Source organism: Canis aureus, chromosome 38, assembly GCF_053574225.1.
Source record: "Canis aureus isolate CA01 chromosome 38, VMU_Caureus_v.1.0, whole genome shotgun sequence".
Lineage (NCBI taxonomy): Eukaryota > Metazoa > Chordata > Mammalia > Carnivora > Canidae > Canis > Canis aureus.
Window position 1 is genome coordinate 7,613,549 of NC_135648.1, and position 12,308 is coordinate 7,625,856.

General features: G+C 41.9%; 2 long non-coding RNA genes across 2 annotated transcripts; one reads left to right on the forward strand and one right to left on the reverse strand.

Moving 5' to 3' along the window:
- Positions 1-2,256: 2,256 nt before the first annotated feature.
- Positions 2,257-10,439, reverse strand: LOC144307151 (uncharacterized). Its single transcript, XR_013374081.1, has 3 exons — positions 9,778-10,439; positions 9,522-9,694; positions 2,257-2,378 (listed from the first exon to the last, which is right to left on the reverse strand). It is a non-coding gene; the product is annotated as an uncharacterized LOC144307151 (long non-coding RNA).
- A 79-nt stretch (positions 10,440-10,518) lies between these two features.
- Positions 10,519-12,161, forward strand: LOC144307152 (uncharacterized). The gene is made up of 3 exons (XR_013374082.1): positions 10,519-10,607; positions 11,554-11,600; positions 11,939-12,161. It is a non-coding gene; the product is annotated as an uncharacterized LOC144307152 (long non-coding RNA).
- The last annotated feature ends 147 nt before the right edge of the window (positions 12,162-12,308 follow it).

Below are 12,308 nucleotides of genomic sequence, written 5' to 3' on the forward strand. Positions count from 1 at the left end.
TGCTCATCTTGGGCAATGAAGGAAAGAAATGGCAATCTCCCAAATACAGGTTGGTGTGAAAGCTAAGAGCCATTGTTAGACTCTGAGTCAGGAGCTCAGGTGACCAGAATGCTCCCCCTGGGAGTTGATGACAGTGGCCAGGTGTGAGGGGTGGCACAGCAGCTCCAGTGCCAAGCTTTGTGCGGCCTCACCCAAGGGAATTTCTTCCTGGGTCCCTCGTATTACTCATGGTGACATTTGGATATTTGCTTTGGGTTTTAGTATGTATGCTCTTCCAATTAATCTTCCATGTCCCTTGAACTCTCATATTCTCTTTCTTCCTCCCTTTCACACCACTTTCTTCCTTCCTCCTTCTGTCTCTCCCTCTCCCCATCCCATCCCAATTTGACACCTGTGCCCTGTAGGCACTCCATTTCATGAGACCTATTAATTTTGGGTGGGCAACTTGTTCTTCCTCTCTCTTTCTCTCTGCATCCCCCTTCAGTGTCTGTCCGGGGACTGAAGGCCAAAGCCTGGCTCCCAGAAGTGGCAGCCCATCAGCAGGAGCAGAAGATGCCTAGATCCTCTGTCTCAAAGGCTTGTCTTGCGTGCAGCACACGGGTCATCATTTCCAGCAAGAACCCATCATTTCTGGGATTGGCTGTGCAGGCCAATGTGCTCTTCCAGCCTCAGAGAACATCATTAGTGGCTTCTACATCTGAAAATGGTGGTAAATTAGAATAAATTGTGTGTGTGTGAGGGCTTTGACTTTCTAAATTCTTTCCTTCTTTCCTTTATTCAACTGATATTTTTTTCTGCATTTGTTTAAAGCAAAACATTCTTGTATATTCAGAATAACAGCCCAGGGACACAGGCCAATGTGGAGAATACCCTGCTCATTTTTGTAGATGGACAAATTGAGTTCTAGACAGTTAATTGTGGGTCACCCAGATTCCTGGTGAGATAATATGGCCTAGAGATTAGGTCTTCTGATTCTTTACCACAAGGGCCCCTTCTTCTTGAGCCCTAGTAAGGATCAGATTGGTAGGGATAAACAGTTCTGGCTTAGGAGCTAAGAAGCATGAGTTCCAGATCCAGCCCAGCCCTAACTAGCTCTGGGATCTAACAAATCCCACCACTTCTCTGAGCATCAGCTTCAGAAGAAATGAAGTGATAAGCTTAAATTATTTCCAAAGTGTATCCAAATCCCAACATCCCAAAAGTCTGACTCCCTGGAACCAAGGAAATGGTCCTGAGTGAAGAAGACTCTGGGTCTTTCCATCTGGCTTACTAGGGTGTGGCTTGCAGCATTCAGCCTACACAGCCCATGGATTGGCCGCCTTGGTAAAGTAGCAGTACTTTTTAGGTTGATCTGTCTGTGTAGGTACACCAGAAAACAACCTAGAGTGTCCTTCTTTAGTGTGGCCTAGGGTCCCCAAATAACCCACAATAGCTTGCCGCTGGCTGATAGAGAGATCTCCTAGCATGAAGGTATCTTTTGGCATTGATTTTTTTTTCTACCTGGGGTGTTCAATTACCAGTTTTTCACTACATGATGTTCACCCATCTGGGCAGGTCACCCATTAGCGCTTATTAAAACATTGGCATAGATGAATTGATCAAATTAGCCCTATGCCTTCTACTTAAGTGAGTACTTACCTGGGGAACATGGGACTCAAATGGTGAGGTAGAGAGAAAGAAAGTTAGAGGCAGTGTATAGGGAAATTCAGACAAGATACCAGTGGTAGTGGGGGTAATGAAAAAGAGTGGAGGCTAGTAGGGAATAAATGAAGAATTGCTGATAATAAACTTGATCAATGTGCCAGGATGGCTAAGAGTTCAGCTTATTTCAAAGAGAAAGAGGACTAGCATTAGCAGTGGCTAAAGTCTTGGGCCTAGAGGAGATAGACGCCTGGTGATTACTTAGCCCAGTGACCTGGTTCCAGACAAAAAATTACTTGTGTCATCTAGAAGAGAAAATTATATTATGTACCATTTATTTAGTGTTGACTATGTGTCAGATATTATTTTGAAACTTCATAACAACGCTGAAAAATAAATATGATGATCTCCATTCTACGTGAGAACCTGAGGCTCAGGGGAGTACTTTGCCCGAAGCACCTAGCAGGGCTCGGATTTCTTTAACCTGACAGTTGATACCTTGTTCACTCTACCACAGGGCTCATCAGTGCCAATCTTACAGACCTCTAAGGAGGAGTGCTTAGTAACATGACTCCACACATAGCTAATAATATTGGTACCAAGGGAAGTCCTTACATTGGATAGAAAGCTCCTCTACGATAAATACAAATCTTTTTATTATGTCTTCATTGATGATAAAGCCCAACTGAGTAGCACTCTTTCTATGTGGCCGCTTCATGAAGACATCCTTCTAGGTCCTGGTTTTGAGGAAATAAACATTTGATTTTAGTTGATGGTAACTGTTTTTGGTCCCGTGACTTGAACTGTGGATTCTTGGGTGGGTTTGGACAGTGACAGTAAGTGGCCTCTCTTGGTCCAAGTCCAACCTACCCATTGAGTTCCATTACAGTAGCACCTCCACAATGTCCCCCAAACCCTCCTGTTCCCTATACTGCTTTTAGTGTGTATACACCTTTGTTATGACACTTGCATTAGCCCTTAACTTTGTGCTGGAGTAATTTGTCCACTAGACTAATTTCCTCTATTAAGTAGAGACTGAGTATCCCCAGTGTACAAGCTAATTTGCAGTAAGATTCATTTCTATATTGTCTTTTCTGATGTAAGTTATTCCTCCTTTACATCCCAAGAAGGAAGCTAAAACTTTCTATTACCTTGACTGAAATATTTATTAGTGGCTTCTGTGACAGGGCCCAAAGCAGATGTTACCAGACCCCTAGAAAACAATCTCTCTCTAAGGTGGTTTTTGTTATTGGAAGCTTCATCTGTGCAAGTCAGAGGTAAGTTTTCCAGGGTGGGGGAGATCCAAGGGTTGGGATGAATAAAATCATACATCCCAATGGGGTTGGAGAAGGAGTTTTCTTGAGAGAAGGCAAGATTCTGCAAGTCCTATAAGCAGTGATGCAAACCTCACCATGAGAGACTCTAAGGAGAAGTCAGAATCTCAAGGGGAGTGGTTTCTTGGTTGCTTACACATGTTGGACAGTGTTTGAGCAGACATTTCTGTTCCCTGGTTTGGCAGAGGACAGTGGAGCTGTCTACATTCATAGACAATGAGCAGGCCATCAATAATTAGTGTTGACTAAAGGTCAAAGGCTTTTCTCAGAACTCTGGACTGGTTTAGACCCCAAGACTCTTCTATGACCCTAAGATACAAAGCAGCCTGTCATGATAAATATTAGAATTTGCATTTACCTGGATGAGTGAAGATTTCAAGAAGATTGAATTTGATTTAAAACAATAAAAGAACTTTATATTTCTCCTAGTTGAAAATAATAAAGTAAAAAGCAACACCTAATACCCTCATCTTTCCTCACCCTACCTTAACTATCATATGGCTTCTCTGAATCATAATGCTGCTCAGTATATCTTTTAGGCTATTTCAGCAGACCATGACCAACTTAAGTTTGGTGACTTGCTATAAGGACTCACTTATTTTTTTTATTTAAAGATTTTATTTATTTACTCATGAGAGACACGGAGAGAGAGAGGCAGAGACACAGGCAGAGGGAGAAGCAGGCTCCATGCAGGGAGGACCTGACGTGGGACTCCATCTCAGGTCTCCAGGACCACGCCCCAGGCCGAAGGCAGGTGCAAAACCGCTGAGCCACCCGGGCTGCCCAGACTCACTTATTCTTACAGCTAAGGTTTATTATAGCAAAAATTCAGAGCAAAGGCAAGAGGATAAGGATACACTTTGGGGGAGCCCAGGGATGTGAGACATAGGCTTCTGAGTCCTGTCCCATCTGGGGCCATGCAGTCTATATTTTTTCTCTAGAAATAAACTACAGTAACGTGTAGAATGCCTCTGCCCAGGGAAGGCCATTACAATATCAGGATATGAAGCTTTCAAGGAGGGCTAATCATATAGGCACATACTTCTGTGCAGCTATCCATGCTAACAAAACTCCCCCAATAATGAATCCAGATACATTGTGACTCTTGCTAAATAATCATTCAAAGTCTTGACTAGCTGGTACAGTATGCCTCCTTTACCTGGACATACACAACATCGTCATTCAGTAACACAGGGAACACAAGGAGTTGCCCAAGGGTCAGTCATGGTTCCAGGCTTCCCTGAACATGTAATGACTCAACAACCAGACCTGCTGTGTCAATTCCTACTCCATAGTTGCTAATTAAATGCATGACATTTATAAAGATATAATAAGAGAACTACTAGAATTCTCAAGTATTTAAATACCACCATATCAATACTTATCTTTCTGTTCTGGATCATTTTTTAAATATGTATATTTTAAAGATTTTATTTATTTATTTGAGAGAGGGAGAGGGGCAGAGGGAGATGGAGTCTTAAGCAGACTCCATGCTCAGTGAAGAACCTGATGCAGGACTTGATCTCACGACCCCGAGATCATGACTTCAGCCAAGACCAAGAGTAAGACGCCTAGCTGGCTGTACTACCCAGGCGCCCTAGTTCTGGATAATTTTTTACATGCATACACACACGCACACACACACACACACACACACACAGACCTTTTTAATTACTTCATTATATGTATGTTAACTATTGAGAACAACGAAAGTTAATCAAAGTGTGTTCCTGGCATCAAACACTCCACTTCACCTACCAAGGTACTCTCATGGCTGAGTTGGTGCTCCTCCCCAGTGTGTTCTCAGAACTTTATACTTCTCCTATCTCACATCTCATCAGTCTGCATAAGGAATGCTCATCTGTTGATGGTTCTCTCTCTCTCTAGAAGGTGAGCCATCTTGAGTATCTAGACTATGTCTTGTTCATAGATATAAACTCAGTACCTGATGTAGGACCTGGGACTTAGTAGGTGGTCAATAAGTGTTTTTCAAAAAATGAATAAATGAGTGAGTGAATGAGTTTTTCTTGTCTACCAGCTTTAAACCCTCAATTATGATCCTTTCCTGAGCAAAAGATCTTCTGCCTATCATGGATCCTTATAATTCAATGGTCAAAACAAATATTACATGTAAACTCTCTAGGTTCTACTATATTATTATGTGTAGACTTTCTTCGCAACATTTTCTAGTTGGTAAGAAAAATTCTGGAGCTTCCCCTGACATTAGCACCCAAAAGTTCAGTCTCAAGCACCTGTCCCAAGCCCAGAACATGAAAAGTCCACATGAAGTCCCCCAATTCAAGCTCAGTTCCCCAGACACCCTATTTTCCCCACATTTTGTCCCTATTTCAGAGGACATGTGATGCCAATGGTTTTTGTTACCTTCTTTCTGCTCCCTTTCTCATTGCCTTTGTTTTTGGCTTTTAAAAAATTTGACTTTTTTCTAAAATTTATTTATCCTGTTTCCTCTCATTATTATCATTATCATCATTATTATTAATTATTAATTATTTGTATGTCTTTTCTAATGGAGAGCCCATGGATTTCCTCTCATTCTAGGGATTTACAACATTGTGCTAGATGTGGCTACTACCTGCAAAGGATATGGCACGTAGGGGATCCCATGATCCTTGAGAGTGGTCTGGACAATAGCACCATAAAATCTGAAAACCTAAAAGCCAAAAACAGTGCTTTAGAATTTTTCTGGCTCTTCCCACCCCAAATCATTTTTAATAGTGAGATCTCTTTAAAAGAGTCTTCAAAAGTAGTGCTTGCAAGACTTGAAATCTAGTCAATTAAATGAATCCAAAATATAAAGTTTAAAAAAACCCAGAAGTTTCTTTTCTGCTTAGTTGGTATAAGGGATAGATAAGGCAATGTTCTTAGGTAATCAGTGTCATGAACTTGGCCCTCTTTCATAAGTCCCAACTAAAATATATTCAAAGTATGCTTATAATTTGTCCCTAAAGTTCAAGGCAGAATGAGACAATCTGTGGTCCCATTTTGGTTTGTTTTGTTGGTGGGGAAGGGAAGAGGGAGGAGAACAGATAATAGAATCTATACTAACGTAAGGTGGATAATCTGTAAATACATCTCCCTACCATCACTACCTCACCCCACCCCAAAACATATTCCAACATACTGCATTTGAATCTCAACCTTTCTAAACCAAAACTATGTGGAACATTTTTATTTAAGTAAATACATTTCTTACTTTGGTCAACTCATAATCTTTCCTGAATGAGGATTCTTTACCCACAATGACAACAAAAACAAAGAAATAATATCAGAAGAATTCACCTTGCCTTTTAACATGCTTAATAACCAGGTATTCAGTGGAGCAAATCACAGTCAATTCTCCTGAAATGAAACTGCCTGGATAATCATTATTCAGTTACCTATAGAAGACTTATTTTGTGCCTAGCCTAAGCTAATGATGGCATAACAGCATAGCTGAATGAGCTTTTGAATGTCATGGACTTGGGTTTGGGTCCCAGCTGTACAATTTACTAGCAGTCTTATATTGGCCAATGTACTTAGCTTCTATGAGCTTGAGTTTCTCGCTTTATAAAATGGATATATTGATAACTATTCCATTACTTGGGATAAGGATCCATTTAAATAAGCAAATTTATGTGAAATTTTGGGCTCAATGCCTGGATATAAAAAGTGGTCAATAATTGCTAGTGATTATAATAAGGATGGAGTGAGTTTCAAGGGATGATAGAATATGGTTCCCACCTTTAAGATGCCTTTCATCTAGTTCTGGAGTCAAAAAAAAAAAAGCATGATGAATACTGAAGATTAGTATTGAAAGTTATGTTATTTGATTGTACAAATTAGGGGGTTTGTCAGTGGGACTTGTGTATTTATGAATACCAATGCTGGGTTGCAATGTATCATCTTTGGTGGATATTAAATACAAAATTAAATTAATTACACTTATTAAAAAATTCAATTAAATTTGTTAATTTATTACAGATTACAAGTTAAAAATAAAACTTCAACTCAAGTATTTCCAAATATTTGGACATCTAAGCAAAGAGGGTTATTCTTTCCCTCATAATTTAAGGACACATGCTGGTAACATGAGGAGGGTATTTCAGGTCGATGGACTAAAACTGGCTTCTTTGCACAGTTTTCTTGTGGGTCTGAAATTATTATCATGTTGCTGGTCACAGCTCCCAAGAATGGGTCACAGATGAGGAACAAAACTGTAAACAAGGCTAAAACCCGTAACTGAGCACATATTCCTAAATTCAGCCTCTCTTTTCTGAGTTTTTGTTGGGTGAGGGTTCAGGAACACATTCATCATATGTTGTTCCAAGAACAGTGTCACCCTCCCCATGATTTCAGAGTAAACAGATCTCAGTAAGTGACAGGTATAAAATATTGCAGACAAGGTCAGGACCATTAAAAGGTCCTTGAAGAACCTCATGTACTCACTGGGGTAAGAGGAGTCATGACTGTCGCCTGTTGTACAGGGAGGTCACTGCCTGGAGGCATGGGACCAAACCAATGGACGAGACCTAGTGATTGCCGCGTGGTCAGGCATAAGCCCTACCCCCCATTGGGCTTTGACATTGGTTTTTCATCAAGGGCTGCAGCTGCCTTCCATCCCCCTGCCTCCCCCAGCCTCTTATCTGGCTCTGGATTGGGATATAAATATTCAACATTATCTCCAGGAAGAAACTTAGAATCAGAGACTCTTGGGGTTGGAGGGGACTTTAATGGTCACCCCATCCAAGGACTGTTCTGAAGTGTGACTCCTTTCTGCTTTGTCTTCCCAAGTGGCTGATTAGCTGTTGTGTAAGAACAGCTGCTGATGGGGATTTGATCCCTATAGAGATATGGGCTTCTCTCTCAGGACTATTCTTGCAAATATCAATCTACTTCTAGGCTGGATAGTCCTTGGGGACTGACTGTGTGCCGTTTACCATTGTAATCATGACTCCTAGTGCAGAATCTAGCATTTAGTAAGTGCTAGTTGAATTATAATAATAGCTAACTGTTATTGAGTGACTAGTGTATACCAGACTCTATACTAATTACCTTCCCTGCATTGACTCATTTAACTTTCAAAATAGCCACTCTTTTTATCCCTGTTTTTGCAGAATAAAACCATTAGATTCAGAAAGACTAAGTCAATTGCTGAAGGTCATGTAGCCAGTTAATGATAAAGTGGGGATTTAATGCAAGCATGCAGCTCTGAGCTTGAACTCTTAATTGCTAGTATAGATAAGTGAAAATAAATAAATAAATAAACAAATGAAGAAAAAAATCAGTAGACCTGTGACTTCTACCATGAATCTTAAATCTCCATTTGTGGCTGGTTGAATGCTTATTCATATGACAGTCATATTTAAAGCCAACCTCAGGTCATCTTTCCCTTTTCTTCCCCTTTCGATTGTGCATAATGATTATATGTTCCTCATAGGAGTGGTTCCAAGTTCCTTCATCTTCCAAAAATCTTCTACGGACTCAACTAGTGAATTTCCTTTAAAGTATCTTGGCTATTAATATCACACATTTTACCTGGTCAAATTTTGAACCTATTGCCATTCCTCTCATTTTCTGGGTGTCTTGCCAATGGGCTCTTTTGGTGGGTTGAGCTTCTTTCAAGGGTGGAGTCATGCTTGCACTGCAAATCCAGCTTCCAGCTGCTCACTGATTACTTACTAGCCCCCATGCTCTGTTGTGCTACCTGGAAATACTGGGTGATAAGATTCTCTCCAATTACCTCCCTTGCCCTTAGATAGCTTGCTTGCCTGCAGATGCAGCAGTGGTAGGCTCCGAGGCATTTTCCCTCCACCTCAAAGGCCCTGGACCCAGAGTCTGGTCTCATCAGCATGGAGTAGTTTAGAAGATAGAAGCATTGAAGATTATATGTTTAATACAAATGACAGATCTGAATTTTCTTTCATGCTATCCAGGGTGCATTATGTATAAAACTGACACACACACACACACACACACACACACACACACATCAGTTGTGTCACTGGATGCTCCTAACAGTAGCTTCTAAAGTGGGTTAAGAGGCACCTGGGTGGCTCAGTGGTTGAGCATCTGCCTTTGGCTCAGGATGTGATCCTGGGGTCCTGGGATTGAGTCCTGCATTGGGTTCCCCACAAGGAGCTTGCTTCTCCCTCTGCCTGTGTCTCTGTCTCTCTCTGTGTGTCTCTCATGAATAAATAAATATAATCTTTAAAAAAAGAAAAAGTGGGTTGAACTGGGACTACGTGACTTTCAAAGGCAACACAGCCCATCAGTGCCAGAATGAGGACTCAAGACTTCCAGCCCCCCAGGCCATGGCTCTCTTTTTCATCAGACAGCTTTCTAGTCCAGATGTCTAGAAAGCCACTTCCTACTTTGAACCCTGCAGATCTCTCAGTTACTGATTTAACATGAAGGGGCTCTAGGAGCTTAGTTATAAATAAAACATGTTGGCTCTAGGAAAGAAGGAAATCAAGTGTCCTGCCAAATTGCCATTCTTCATGAGGCCCCTACCAGCCCCTGGCTCCCTGGGTTGGTGGAGTGGCTCACCTCTCCCTCTTCTTTCTGCCTTGTGCTGGGGCAGAGGTGACTCGGGAAGTTGCAGCATCTATGTTGCTGTACCCATATTGCTCCATTTTCATCTTACTATCCTCGTGCCTCCTAAATCTCCTGTGAAGCTAACAGGAAAAAGTCATCTGTCTGGAGAAAACAATCCCATGGCTCTACAAAGGAAGCAAATAACATTTTAAATTAAAAGTAAGGAAAGCTTCTCGATCATTTACAATAATGTTCCCCCCTGATATACCTCATCTCCGCAGGAGGCCCTGAAAATGGACATGCTTACTGAGGTCAGGTAGGTGGGTCAAGGAGCGAAGCAGACCAGCTGTAAGAAAAGAACGGAGAAAGGAGGGGACTGTGCCACATTGGGAGGCTTGTCTTCCATCCAAGGGGTCAGCTGTTTGCTCCTGCTAACGGGTGCTGCCAGGACTTCTGACTTGCCAAGAGGAGCTAGACATCAGGGTTTATATAAATTGTTAAATGTCTGCAACAAATTCAATTAAAAGCAAAAAAATGAAGACACCATGTGGGACATGTGTGTCTCCCAGTTCTCGTTCTGCAACTCTGCAATATGAAGTCTCCTAGAGATGAGACAGAAGTGAAAACTCCGTTGTATGGAAGAGCCCAAAGCCGAGATGGTTGAAGCATATTGCCTAGTGCTCCAACTGGTACATGGTGGGGCTAGATTTTGTCTAACTCAACAGCCAAACTCTTTCCACTAGGCTGGGTTGCCTCTCATACCAACCAGGACATTGAACTAAACCAATCTCATCTAACAAAATGGGGTGTTGACCCATGGATTCTAAAACCAGGCAATGGGTCTATAAGCTATCACTTTCCCCAAATTCCTTGTCCTCTCTGGGCCTCAATGCCCTCAACTGTTTAGCAGTGTGCCAGGACTAGAGGACAGCTAAGACCTCCGAGTTGAGACTACAAGTCATAAAGGACTTTGTGAGGTATGGTATCCCTGCAACCTAGCACAGTGCATAGCATGTAGAAGACCCTCATTAAACATTTCTTATCTGAATGAAAATGTTACAAAATGCATTGTGAAATACCTACAATGTCGAAAGAAAGGTTAGTCCATCTGCTCATTCATTCAATTCACAGAGAGATATTGAGCACCTGCCACGGAGGTAGTAATGCTCTTCTGGCCCTGTGAGACTGCATAAATGAATCGTTCCTACATGAGGAGGAGAATGATGATAAGAGCTCAGCTTTGTAACACTTACCACACATATGGTCAATATTGTTCCAAGCACATCACATATAGTAATTTATTTAAATCCTTGTAATATCCTATTGGAATTAGGTCTATGGTTCTTATACAGTGAAAAACCGAGGTGAAAAGAAAGATAAGAAATATGCCTAAAACCACTGAGCTAGTTCAGTGGAGCCAGATTTTTTTTTTTTTTTTTTTTTTTTTAGCGGAGCCAGATTTTAACCACAGCTGTCAGACGGCAGGGTCCATGCTCTTAGCCACAGTGCTACACACTTGTCAAGAAAGGAAGAACAACAGAATTTTTAAGATCCTGCTTCTTTCCAGATACTGACTTAGCTAGACACTTCTGCAAAAACACTAAGGATTTATTTCTTATAGTAATGCAATAAGTTGATACTTTTATCCGCATCTTCTTATCAAGTTGCTCGGTTACCCAGCAAGCAAACTATAACACAAGTTAGTGACAGGATTCAAGTGAGGGCCAGTTACACACCCAGGAGTTCCCAGGAAGGGGACACTGCATCCAGACGAGGGGGAGAAAACCTCGTTTTCCGCTTCTATTGCTATCATCTCTGGCTTCCTGTTGCTTTGGCCCATGGATGGAGTCATTGCTGAGGGCTTAGCCTTCCCTGGTGGCCCAGAAGGCAGCAGTGGCCAATTCTGGGTTCTGGGCCTCAAGCTCCTTACTTGTTTGTGCTTCTGGTAGATTATCTGGGTCCGGCTCAAGATTGTTCATTAAAGGTTCTTTCCAGAATTATCTGGTATTCAGCTACAACACGGAGGGGCTTTATTTAATTCCAGGTATGAAAGTGGATTTTCTCTGAAGACACACTTCTGGAGAGCTGAAGGTCTGCTTTTTCCTCAGATAAGGAGGAGGCACTCTGGGCAAGTGGGCAAAGAGGGGGTCCCCCCTGGGGACTTTGGTCTTGGAAGTCCAGCCTAGCAGAGAAGAAGGCAGTTTGCCATTGTTTGGGTTGGTGAATGCATGGCCCTGGAGCAGGGCCTGGGTTGGTGTGGTCTTCCAGCTGGACAGTAAGCGGCAGTGGCAGGGCTGTCTCTCAGGATTAAGCTCCGTGAGTGTACCTCCAGGCTATGGCCTGGGATAGGAAAGCCCTCAGTTAATAAATGAAGCAGAAAGCCTTGCTCTCTGTGTTCCTCTGACACTGTGATTTGCTTGATTCTCCAGGAATAAACAAAACCAAACTACTACCCGATTCGGCATGCAAACTGTTACCTCAAGAAGGAAAGAAGAAAATGGAATGCAAAAGCCATTGTGTCTAAACATTGACCAGATGTGTGAAAAACTTATTTTAATGAGGGGCACTGTGACTCACTAAGCAGTAAAACTTGGGTCCTGATGTTTTACTTTTCAGTGGTTTGAAAAATCCATATACTCCTTTAGTGGAAAGACCGCATTGGAATATTGGAATCTAAATTTATGGTATGATTTTCAGACAGAGATCTTCTGTGCTTAAAGACCACCACTCAGGGGCTTGGGGGCTGAGAGCAAAGCCTGACACTATGCCCCCAGTTCTGGTCTTTTAAAAAGATATATT